The sequence below is a fragment of the Glycine soja genome, chromosome 3, assembly GCF_004193775.1.
Source record: "Glycine soja cultivar W05 chromosome 3, ASM419377v2, whole genome shotgun sequence".
NCBI lineage: Eukaryota > Viridiplantae > Streptophyta > Magnoliopsida > Fabales > Fabaceae > Glycine > Glycine soja.
The window spans coordinates 28,881,141-28,893,157 of record NC_041004.1 but is presented as its reverse complement, the minus strand read 5'-3'; positions in this window follow the sequence as shown (position 1 = coordinate 28,893,157).

Sequence of the window (12,017 nt, the reverse complement as noted above, 5' to 3'; positions counted from 1 at the left end):
TTTTCGATACTAATGGGCTTGAATGACATTATATTATTTTCTATAGCGCCATTTATATAAGTTCACGTTAGAAAATTTAAAAATATCCATTGCAGTTTAGATGTTCATCATATTTCTTAATATGTACATCACTGCTAAAAAGTTTTTTTAAAAAAAGGCCTTTTAGCAGTCTTATTTATATAAATACTATTGTACATTCCTAATGTTGCCTTATTTATTTTTTCCATGTGTCTACCTATCTTATTGTATCATTCTTCTTTATATATAGGTTAAATTACTTGATTAGTTCTTTATCTTTGTAATTTGATCTTTAATTTTTTAAAAAGTTACAAAACAATCCCTTATTTATTTTATTAAAAGTAGTAAAATAGTTTCTTAAGTAATTTTTTTTATAGCATGTTAACGCCTGAAGTAAAGTTTTTTTTATAAAAAAAAATTGGATAAACATTGTAGCGACAAATATCATAAGAGGCGAGGTAGGGTAGTGATTTTATAAATTTTCTAACCCTTTTTCGCAAATACAAAGTTATTGTCTGAAATGAGATTTTGAAAGATAGATAATGTATTTTCACAATAGATTGAATCAAACAATGAAAATTGATTTTGTAGATAGAACGTATTTTTCAATAAATAAAAAATATTGCACCTTAGGTCAGTTGAAGACAAAAAAAAAAGATTATAAGACACAAAAGTTTATACTGGTTTGTCTCAACGACTGAGGCTGCCTTCAGTTCTTGACAAAATGCTACATTTCACTAACTTTAACATATTATAAGTATTATTCACCGTCACTTTATGCCTCTTACATACAAAACTTATCACCAAGCTTTAAAACCTAGTATTCTTTGTTTTACAAGGTCATTACTAGCTCTAATGTAACACCCTATTTTTCGTAAAATAAATTAAAAAGAATTTTATTTAAAAATAAATAGAGCTTTAGGAAAATAATGAAGATTTTATAATAGTTTTAAGGTAAATAAAATAAACATATGTCGTAAAATAAAGTTTTTTTTATAAAATAATAAAACGAAGAAAAATAGAGTAAATAATAAGCCCTGAGTATCCTAGTTATAAATAGAGACATGTTAGGTTAGTTTTCACATTGATGATACGTTTCTACTTCATTTTCCTCTCAATTTCATTTTCCCTTCTTCCTTTTCCAAAACTCTCTTTTTTCTCACATACCCACCGTTGAGATCTTCAAAACATTGTCTGTGGTGAGGGGAATGTCTCTCGCACGTAGCTATTTATTTTTGCCACATACACCCAAATCTATCCTAGCAAAATTATGATTTCGGACTTGTTAACCATTGGATCGTTATGAAATTTGGACACCAGGTTCAAAATCAATTTCCACACATCTCCACCGTTGGGATTTGCAAAGTATTGTCTGTGGATGGAGAAATCCTCATCACACGTGGACAGTGAACTCGAGGTTTCAATCCCTTCTCATTCTCTCTAATGCTTGAAAATCCAACTGAGCAAACAGAGGAAAAATTTGAGTAATCTTAGGGATCCACTAGAGACGCTGCTATCATTACCAAACTACACACATGAGCCCGTTTAGAGGTAAGGGATGTGTTTATTGCAATTGGGGTTAAAATAAACGTGTAGGGATCTTTAGAGGATCAAACTGAGTTTATTTTGGGATGTTTATTGTATTGTAATTCTTCATGTGTGATTATGTGAAATTGTTTGAGGGGTTTTACTCTCCATGTTGTGAGAAACATTTTTGTATAATTTGTATGTATTTTGGATAAGATTTACTAGATTAGCGAGATAAATTGTTATATTGGGATCATGAAATTGTGATTGAAATTGTGTATAAGTGATAAATTGAATATGTGATGAATTATGAGATAACATGTTGCTTTGAGATTATAACATTATTATTAAGATTGAGTATAAATGCAAAGTTGAGAATGTGTTAATTTGTGAGATACACATAAACATGTGATGGTGGATTGTGACATTGTGAGTTGTTAAATTGTGGACATGAGATATAGTTGTGAATAAGTATGTGATTAATACTTTCTATGACAATTACTTGTGTTGTGAATTGTGAATTATACAATAACCCGACTGGTGTTTACCTTGAGAAAAATGTTTATGCGCGAGGTGTTAAAACGAAAGTGTAGGATTCCAATTTAGGAACCTGGGGTGTTAAATTGGAGCATAATGCGCGAGGTGTTAAAAGAAAAGTGTAGGGTTCCAAGTTAGGAACCTGAGGTGTTAAATTGTAGTCTAATGTATTAAATGTGTTTGAAAACAAATGTGAGGTCGTGAGTATTGTATTATTCATGAGAAGTTGGACATGAATTAGGAAGGTGAGACCCTAATGAATTTTTCGGAGTCTAGGCCTTAAGGGTAGATACACTCGATTTGAGTGCTCCTTTAAGTATATGTTGATTCCATATGATTGGAGCATTCTTGCAAAACAGAGTGATCCTGACTGGTCACCTTATGATTTTACTTAATGAGATCAACCTGACATACCCAATGTGTGACATGTCCTGTTATATACTCCTAAGTGCCCTGGTGTTGTTTTTCACTGACATGGTACCACATTGCATATAGGCTTGAGTCTTAGTATAAATATTGCATAATGCCTCTGAATTGTTTATTATGAAATTGATGAGTGCTGCTATGTCTTGACTCGAGTGTGTGATTCATGCGTAATGTGATTGGTGATTGAAAAATAAATTTTAAATGATAAAGTGGTGAAATAATGTGGATTGTATTAAGTTGAGCTATGTTATAAATACTTTTATAATTTATATTGATTATGTCTTTGTTTATCTGTATTTTATTTAGAAATGTGATAACTCACTCCATGTGTGTTGTTTGTATTTGGATCCTGTGATGATTTCGAACCTTGTGTTCGTGGGAGCAGATGACTAGGTGGTTGACTTTAAAGAACCTTGTGCTAGAGGATACTGAGACACAATGCTTTGATAGGATGTGACATTGGGGCATGAGTTTTTATTTCAATTGCATGATGTTATATAATTTTATTTTATTCCACTGTTTAATAAGATTTCTTTTGTCAAATTTGATGGCCTTGTTCTGAGTCGGATATGTTTTTAATAAGTTTTATTTGGTAATAGTGAAACGAATGTGACCCTTTTACTCACGTGAGCTCCTTTATGTTAATTGAATAAAATCATTTTAGTTAATTCTACATTTTTATATGTTTTTCTTATTTATATGTATGTCGGGGTAGAGGGTGTCACATCTAACACAAATTAGAATATTTGTTGTGATTGCTCACTGAGTAGTTCTTAATTGTCTTATAGACGAATGTACATTAAGGTGTTTTGAGAACTTTTGAAAATATATAGAGAAAGCTTGAGAAGAAAGAACAAGAGAATTTGAATTTTTTCATGTAGGTTCATTACTCACAACTCTTAAAAGCTTCTGGTATATATAGGTCTTCTTCTTTAAGTGTTCGTTGTGTATAAATAGATAAAGTTCTTCACTAAAGCTCGTGCCTGAAGAAGTGTCTGTTGGGGCATCTTGCATTAAATGCACATCCTCTTCATGATGGAAAACCACTCTGTTTAGCTTCCTTGTAGAATACTTCAACAAAAAACCACTTGTTTTTCCTTATAGTAGGTCTGTCACAACAGGACACGTCTTTTGATACTTATTTGAACTTCAAAACACTAAAAGTTCCTTTATTCTTCTTAGGATTTTGATAGATCCTATGAGAATGCCTCTTAAGCAATTCTTGCAAAATGAATCTCAGACATAAAGCATTAAATGAAGTCTTAAATTAGATCTTAAATGTTACATTAAATCATAACATTTATCAGGTTTTGTCTGAAACTTCAGATTAAATGCAATATTTTAATTTGAGTGGGCATAAGACACAACTTTTAACATTTTTTTATGATGCCAAACAAAAAAAAAATTAAAAGATGTAAAAAGACTGATAAGATTAGGCAGTTAAGAACATGTCAATTTATCAGATGCAGAATCATATATGCCACAATATAATGCATTGCATCCAATCTAGCACCACTTTCCTTCTTGATCCTCATCATACTAGCTATCTTTTAGAGCTTGTGCAAGAGCTTCATGAGTTCTAAAACCTCAACCTCCAAATGTTGAACATGTGTTCTTGAAGGTGATGTATATGGTTGGTGGAGGATCTTCATCTTCCTTTATTAGCAATTCCTTTCCCTTATAGAAGTTAGCCTTTTTGAAAAGAACAACCTTGTCCATTGTGTCTGAGATTATAAATTACCAATTGTACTCCAACAATCACCAATTGATAGGGGGGACACACTCGTATCTTTACTACTCAAAAATCACACAATCAAGAACAAAAGATAACATCATAAATGAAATACAAAAAAAAACACAAATTTGTTTAATATGATTCAGACCCTCACCCCTACATCCACAACCTTAACTTCAATTTGTTTAATGTGACTCAGGCTCTCATCCTTACATCCACAGTCTCATTACAAGAAGTTTTTAGGACAAGTTGGACAAACTTGTAAACCTTCCTTCAACATGAACCAATTCTCTCACCTTGGGTGGTAACTGTTAGTCGTTATTTACGACTAACTTTTGGATTGAAAAGTTTCATGAAATTTATATCTTTTCCCCAATTTATGGTTCTTTTTGTAGATTTGTACATATTTTTATGTTTAGTTTAATTTCACGCAGTAGATATTCCCAATATTGTGAATTAATGTGGTTCAACTTCAGTTTCAGGCTAAAGGATGAAGAAGAAGAAGAAGGTTGAAGCAGCTGGTGTCTCACTAAGTGAGGCATATGCGCTTAGCGAGTAACATCCGCTAAGTGAGGCACTCAGCTCACTTAGCGAGTTGGAAGAATCTGGAAGAGAATCTGCCATTCATGCATGCGCCCAGCGCGCCATCAGCTAGCTCAGCAAGTCATTTGTCTCTTTTCACGCTCAGCGCGCCCAACTCGCTAAGCGAAAATTCACTAAGTCGCGCTTAGCAAGAAAATGGCGCTAAACGAGCCTTCAGGATCAAAAAGCCCTTAAAAGACTGAAGTTGGCGAAAAATTAGGGAGTTCTTTTAGAGAGACGTAACAGAGCCGAAAAATAGACAAGAGAGAAGAGCTTTGATGAAAAGCCTCAGCCTTTGAGAGATTTTGAGTTTAAAAGTGATTATTAGGTTTTTAGAGGTGGAGGAGACATCCCCACCACTTTGCAATCTTAATTATCCTTCAAAAATTTGTTCTTGGGTTAAAAGGTGCTAACTTGCAATGGAAGGCTAAATCTCTTGTTGGGGATTTCTGCTGAACTATGATGTAAAATCGTTTACTATCTATTTAAAGTTGTTTGTATGTGTTCATTGCTTCTATCTGCACTTAATTCTTTCATGCTTATGGTTTGATCACCCATTTGTGTGTAAAGTTAGGATTTTTAGCATTGGAAAGTGTTTTAAATCCTTAGAACTGGATAGAGTGGGCTAGAGAACTGTCTGTCTGGACACGGAGTGCGGGGATTTAGTTTATATTATGTCGTAATCTTAATGCAACTCGTTTAGGCTAAGTTCGATGAGGGATCTAGAACGAAGTTTAAATAGAGTTAGACTCATTCACTCGAGGGATCCTGGTTTGGGTAGTTGTTTTTGACACAGAACACTAAAACAGCCTTAAATAGAGGAAAATATTCAGTAGCATCAAGTATGTTCAGTAGAAAGACCCAACGTTGTTAATCATCTGTTTATCTCCCACCTTTAGATAGTTAATTTTGTAGTTAAATTAGAACTATAGACACAACTTCTTTTTATATTTATTGGTTTTACACAAATGTTTACCTATTGAATGAATGTTCTCTGAATGAAACAAGTTCCCTGTGATTCGATACTTGGTTATTACCATTTTATATTACTTGCGCAACTCAGTACACTTGTTGATTAGTATCGCAATTGGGAGAGTGCGAACAGTGACCCCCTCTTCAGGGGCTAGGTAATTATTCTCATATTAAGAACTTCTATATATAGACCTAGTAGCATAATCTTAAACGAGGAAACAAATATCTAATTTACATAATATATCTTTAATTCTAAAGAGCATCCTAGAAAAAAGACAATATCCAAGAGTTTTGAAATTACAAATTTGAATTGTTTCCCAATAATCCTTCCCTCAATTAAAATTTAATTTCATCTTCAATCTTCTTGTATTCTTGTCACGCTTTCACTTTGCTTGCACAAAATTTGGTATGTTTCTCGATATTCTCCATACCTTTTACATTTAGCCTTGCCATATCACTAATAATTTGATTGAGGACATTCACATTTTGTTGGAAATTCAAACCCTCTTGCATCTTCAGCCCATGCAGTTAATGCTTCAGATACAATTCATTAATGATTTGGACATGGATTGACCCTCCAATTTCTTCCATACCTCCCTCGGAGACTTCACCATCACATGATAGAAGACCTTGTCTACCAAACACAAGTGTATGGTTGCCACAAATCTTTCTCCTTCAAATCCAAAGTCTCCATATTATTAGGCTTTGATTCGCCCAACCCCTTCAGAAGATCTTGTTGTACCAACAAATCCTTAACTCGCTTTTGCCACAATCTAAAATTTCTAGTTCCATCTTTCATACATTTTTATTTCATTTATTTTATTTTGTTTGTTCCTATTTACCTAAATATCTTTTTGTTTGTTCTTATCATTTATGTTATTATTTTATGTCTCTATTTTTTGGCATCACGTTATTATATCTTCTAATTTTATACATATTTTTTTCATGCCTTTTTCTTTGTTCTTATTTAAGTTATTATTTATCTCTCACACTTTCTCTTGGCATTACGTATTATTTCTTCTCATTTTATACATCTTTTTTGTTTTTTCATAGCATAAAGGCCTTCACATCGTGAAACAAGTTGTGAAATTTATTTCCTTTAAAACTTTCACGATCAATGCAACACAATTAATTTAAAGAATAAATTGACATTATCTCCCCTTTTAATTTCTTCTTCCTATAAAAATAATAATAACATAAATGAAATGGAATAAATACATGTGCGTAAAAAAAGGATCTAGTGTGGTCATGTATAGGATTTAAGTGTTGTACTAACCAATAATTTGATTATTTTACCAACTACAACAATATGACTTAAAAAATGATTAGAGAAAATCATTAGATATAACATGAAATCCACGCAATTTTGTCATTTTTTAAAATAATTTTTAATGTATGAGATATAATGTGTTTAAAAGAGTCTGTCATATAGTATATTACTAATATTTTTCTTAAAATAAAAAAGGTAAGGAAATTCTTTAATTCAAATCTTATAAAATAAAAGATAAAAAAGGCAAAGATTTGTTTTTCTTTCTTACATAGGTTAATTTGAATTATTTCAAATTAATTATTGTATTATAAATTAGAATATATAATTTAAAGGATCGAGACTTTCATTTTCTTTGCTCTTTCTAGTAAATATTTTCTTGTTTTTTCTTGTCGAAGTGTACTTCACACACTATACTTATTAGTTCTATAAAAAATATCAACCATCTTAAACAATACTTTTTCCTTTCCTTATTAATTTTTATATTGTTGAGGAGATCTATTATGAATCAGCCAATACACAACACAAGCAAGGAAAAAATGCCACTAGACAAAGAAGAGACAAACACTCACTCGAGAATCAAAAGGCAGAGCACTAGGCCACAATACCTGAGGGACTTCATAACCAATTCTGATAAAGGACGCTGAGCTGGTGCATTAGTATTGGTCAGGAGGAATATCTTGCCTGCTAGGAAGCATCTTTCTGTTAGGATATTTCCAAATTTTGTTATTGCTAGCACCATTGTAGGACCTGCAGAAGGAATTAGCCTTAGCATTTGGTGCCTATAAATGAACAATACATGTAACAGAAATGCAAGCAAAAATAAAATCTCCTTCTCTTATCTTGTTTTTTGGAGGATTTCCTAGGCCTCGAATTCTATGACATTGCACTGATCATAACAGTTTGGTGCTTTCATTGAGCCCATGCCATCATGGCTGAAGCAACTCGATCTAAAACCAATATGGAGCGCATGGAAGAAGCCATAGCCAAGCTAGCCTCTAACCAACTCCATGTCACCACCAAACTTGACGAACTCATCCAACGCATCACAGTGCTAGAAACCAGTCAGCAACACTCACCTACACCCTCATCTTCATCAGCTAACCCTCACTCCCTTCACACAACCCCCATTCTTCCTAGCATGAAGCTCGAGGTCCCTCGTTTTGATGGCTCTGATCCTTCAGGATGGACCTTTAAAATTAGACAATTCTTCGAGTACCACGCAACCCTTGAACCCGAACGCCTAGTCATTGCCTCCTTCGCCATGGAAGGACTTGCACTCGCTTGGTTCCAATGGTTGACTCGTAATGGTCAAATTTCCTCCTGGACAAGTCTTCTTCATGCCCTGGAGGATTGATTTCCCCTTCCCAGTATGAAGACCCCACAGGTTCCCTGTTCAAACTAACATAGCAGGGTTCCGTTAGTGCTTACCTTTCTCAGTTTGAGACGCTCGCCAATCGTATCATTGGCTTACTAACATCGTTCCTTTTAAGTTGCTTTGTCTCGGGTTTGGCTCCTGATATATGCCGGGAGGTTCAGGCCCTCTAACCTTTGACACTGGTCCAAGCAGCGGGTCTCGCGAGACTCTAGGAAGAGAAACTAGTCGACCAACGCCGTGGCGTCCATGGTGGCTTCTGCGGCCGAGCTCCACCCAACCTCTCCCCTCTTCTCCCTCCGTCACCACCAACCCCTCTGTTGTTGCCTTCCCCTGTGAAGCCACCACCGACCCATGTTTGTCTCTTGTTGCCAGAAGAGATGACCATGTGCCGAGAGAAGGGTCTTTCTTTCAATTGCGATGAGAAGTTCACTCGAGGGCACAAGTGTTCCTCTCGAATTTTCCTTCTCATCACCGACCCTGATGAGGAAGGAAAAACCCCTTGCGGCGTCCCTAATATTGACCCCAATTCATCAGACCCGTCCGCGCTAGACCCAACCTAAGCCCAAATTAGCCTCTACGCCTTTTTGGGTCATTTAGCCCCAAAAACACTTCGTTTGTTGGCCCGGGTTTCACAGCAGCATGTCGTCATCCTCATCAATGGAGGAAACACGCACAATTTCATGCAAGAATAACTGGTTCGTTCTCTAGGCCTCAGGGCCCAGCCCACACATCCTCTTTGGGTTGTGGTGACTAACGACAACGAATTGGCTTGGCATCAGCTTTGCTCTGGCTTCGCAATTCACATTCAGGGACAGACGTTCATCGTCGACCTCCATGTCTTACCCCTCTGTGGATCAGACTTGGTCCTTGGTGTTCAGTGGTTGAAGTCCCTGGGCCCTGTACTTACATACTATAATGACCTTACTCTGAAATTCATTCATGATTTAAAAATCATTGAACTAAAGGGGAATTTAGATAATGACCTTCATGCTATCACCCCAGCTCAACTTTGTAGAATGGTGCAAACTAATAATGCTAGTGCCTTCTTTCATATTTGTGTTCTTGACCCAGACCTACCCACAACCAAACCAGAGACTACCCAATACCCAGAAATCGCCAATTTACTCAACCGATTCTCGGCCCTGTTCCAAACACCGACGACCCTCCCTCACTCCCATACCACCAACCACGCCATCCACTTACTACCCAACTCAGAACCCATCAATGTTCATCCTTACTGCTATCCCTATTTCCGAAAGCAAGAGATTGAAACTCAAGTAGAATCCATGCTTCAGAGTGGCATCATTTGTCCGAACACCAGCCATTTTTCCTCCCCTGTCATATTGGTCAAAAAATGCGATGGATCCTGGTCTTTTTGTGTAGACTACAGAGCTTTAAACGCTGTTACAATTAAGGATAGATTCCCTATCCCAACTACTGATGAGTTATTAGATGAATTAGGCGGCACATTTTGGTTCTCGAAGCTTGACCTCTTACAAGGGTATCATCAAATTCTGATGAAGGCTGAAGATGTATGCAAAACTACGTTTCACACTCACCATGGTCACTATGAATTATGTGTCATGTCGTTCGGCTTGTGCAATGCACCATCATCTTTCCAAGCCACTATGAATAGCATCTTTGGACCTTACCTATGCAGGTTCATCATCGTCTTCTTTGACGATATATTAATTTACAGTAAGACCTTCACTGATCATCTGGATCACCTCACAAAAGCCTTTAGGGTTTTACTAGAAGGACGCTTCTTCCTCAAACTCACTAAGTGCACCTTTGCCCAACTACAGGTTAAGTACCCGGGTCATATCATATCCCGGCATGGTGTTGAACTTGTTCCCACCAAAGTTTAGGCGATTCAAGCATGGCCTGTTCCTCGGTCTACACGGGCATTGTGGGGCTTCCTTGGCCTTTCGGGTTTCTATCGTCGTTTTATTAAATGCTATGCATCCATCGTGGCCCCTTTGATTCGTCTTCTAGTCAAGGATCAATTCCAGTGCTCGCCAGAGGCCCGACTAGCTTTTTGAAACACTCAAAGAAACAATTTGCACAGCTCTGGTTCTGAGATTTCCGAACTTCTCTCAACCATTTGTGGTTGAGACAGAAGCTTCAAGCGTAAGCATGGGGGCTATTCTCACTTAAAAAAAACCACCCATCGCATTCTTCAGCAAGCCCTTTTGCACCAAACTCCTCCATTCATCCACGTATGTTCGAGAATTGGCAGTGAAGAAGTGGCGCCAATATCTATTGGGCCATCACTTCATCATCTTGACCAACCACCGAAGTCTTAACGAACTCATGTCCCAGGTGATACAGACGTCAAAATAACAAATTTACTTGGCACGCCTCCTGGGCTATGACTATTCCATCCAGTATCGGTCAGGAAAAACCAATTATGTTGCTGATGCCTTATCTCAGGTGCATGAAGCCTCCACGGGCCAATTACTGACGTTAATTGTTCCTAATTTTATGTTCTTGCAGGATCTTAAAACAGAGTTGCAGCATCACTCAAGCTACCAAGAACTCCGGCGGAACATCGAGGACAATCCTCAAGCTCACTCGACTTACGTTGTAACCAAGGACTCCATTCTCTAGCAAAATCGAATTTGCTTCCACAAGGGTGTAGCTTTATTCCATTATTATTAGTAGAAATTCATTCAACTCCGACGGGGGGACATATGGGAATCACCAAAACTCTAGGCCGGATTGGTCAAAACTTCACCTGGCCAAGAATTAAAGATGATGTCCGCAATTTCGTGCTTGTGTTCTTTTAGTGCCAGCAAACCAAATACGATCATTGAAAAAGCCCAGGATTATTATGCCCCTTGTCGGTACCTTCTCGGCCATGGGAAGACTTGTCGCTGGATTTTATCGACAGACTCCCAGCCTTCCAAGGCCACACGGTCATCTTGGTGGTGGTTGACCGTTTTTCAAAAGGGGTGCATTTGAGTATGCTCTGACCCAACTACACGGCTTCCATTGTAGCAAACCTCTTCATGGATATCGTGGGGAAGATCCATGGCATGCCACAGAGCTTAGTTTCTGACCATGATCCCTTGTTCGTGAGTCGTTTCTGGCAAGAATTGTTTAAACTCTCAGGCACCAAGCTTCGAATGAGCTCCGTGTATCACCCCCAGTCGAATAGGCAAACCGAAGTCCTGAACCGGGCCATAGAACAATACCTCTGATCTTTCATCCATCACCATCCAACATTATGAGGCAAATTCATCATCTAGGCGGAGTGGTTATACAACACTTTTGTCCATTCAACAATGGGGCTCACTCCATTCGAATTAACTTTCGGCAAGAAACCTCCGAGCATACCTCAATACCTTGTTGGCGCCTTTAACATAGATGTCATCGATGACTTCCTCGTGAATCGCAATGAGTCTTTTCCATGTTAAAGAAGAGTTGCTTAAGGCACAATAGACTATGAAGAGATTTGCCGATAGGGTCTACTTCCAAGAAGGAGATTGGGTGTTGGTTAAGTTACGACCTCGCCGACAAATATCTATCGTCAGACAGGTTATCTCTAAACTAGCCAAACGATATTACGGCCC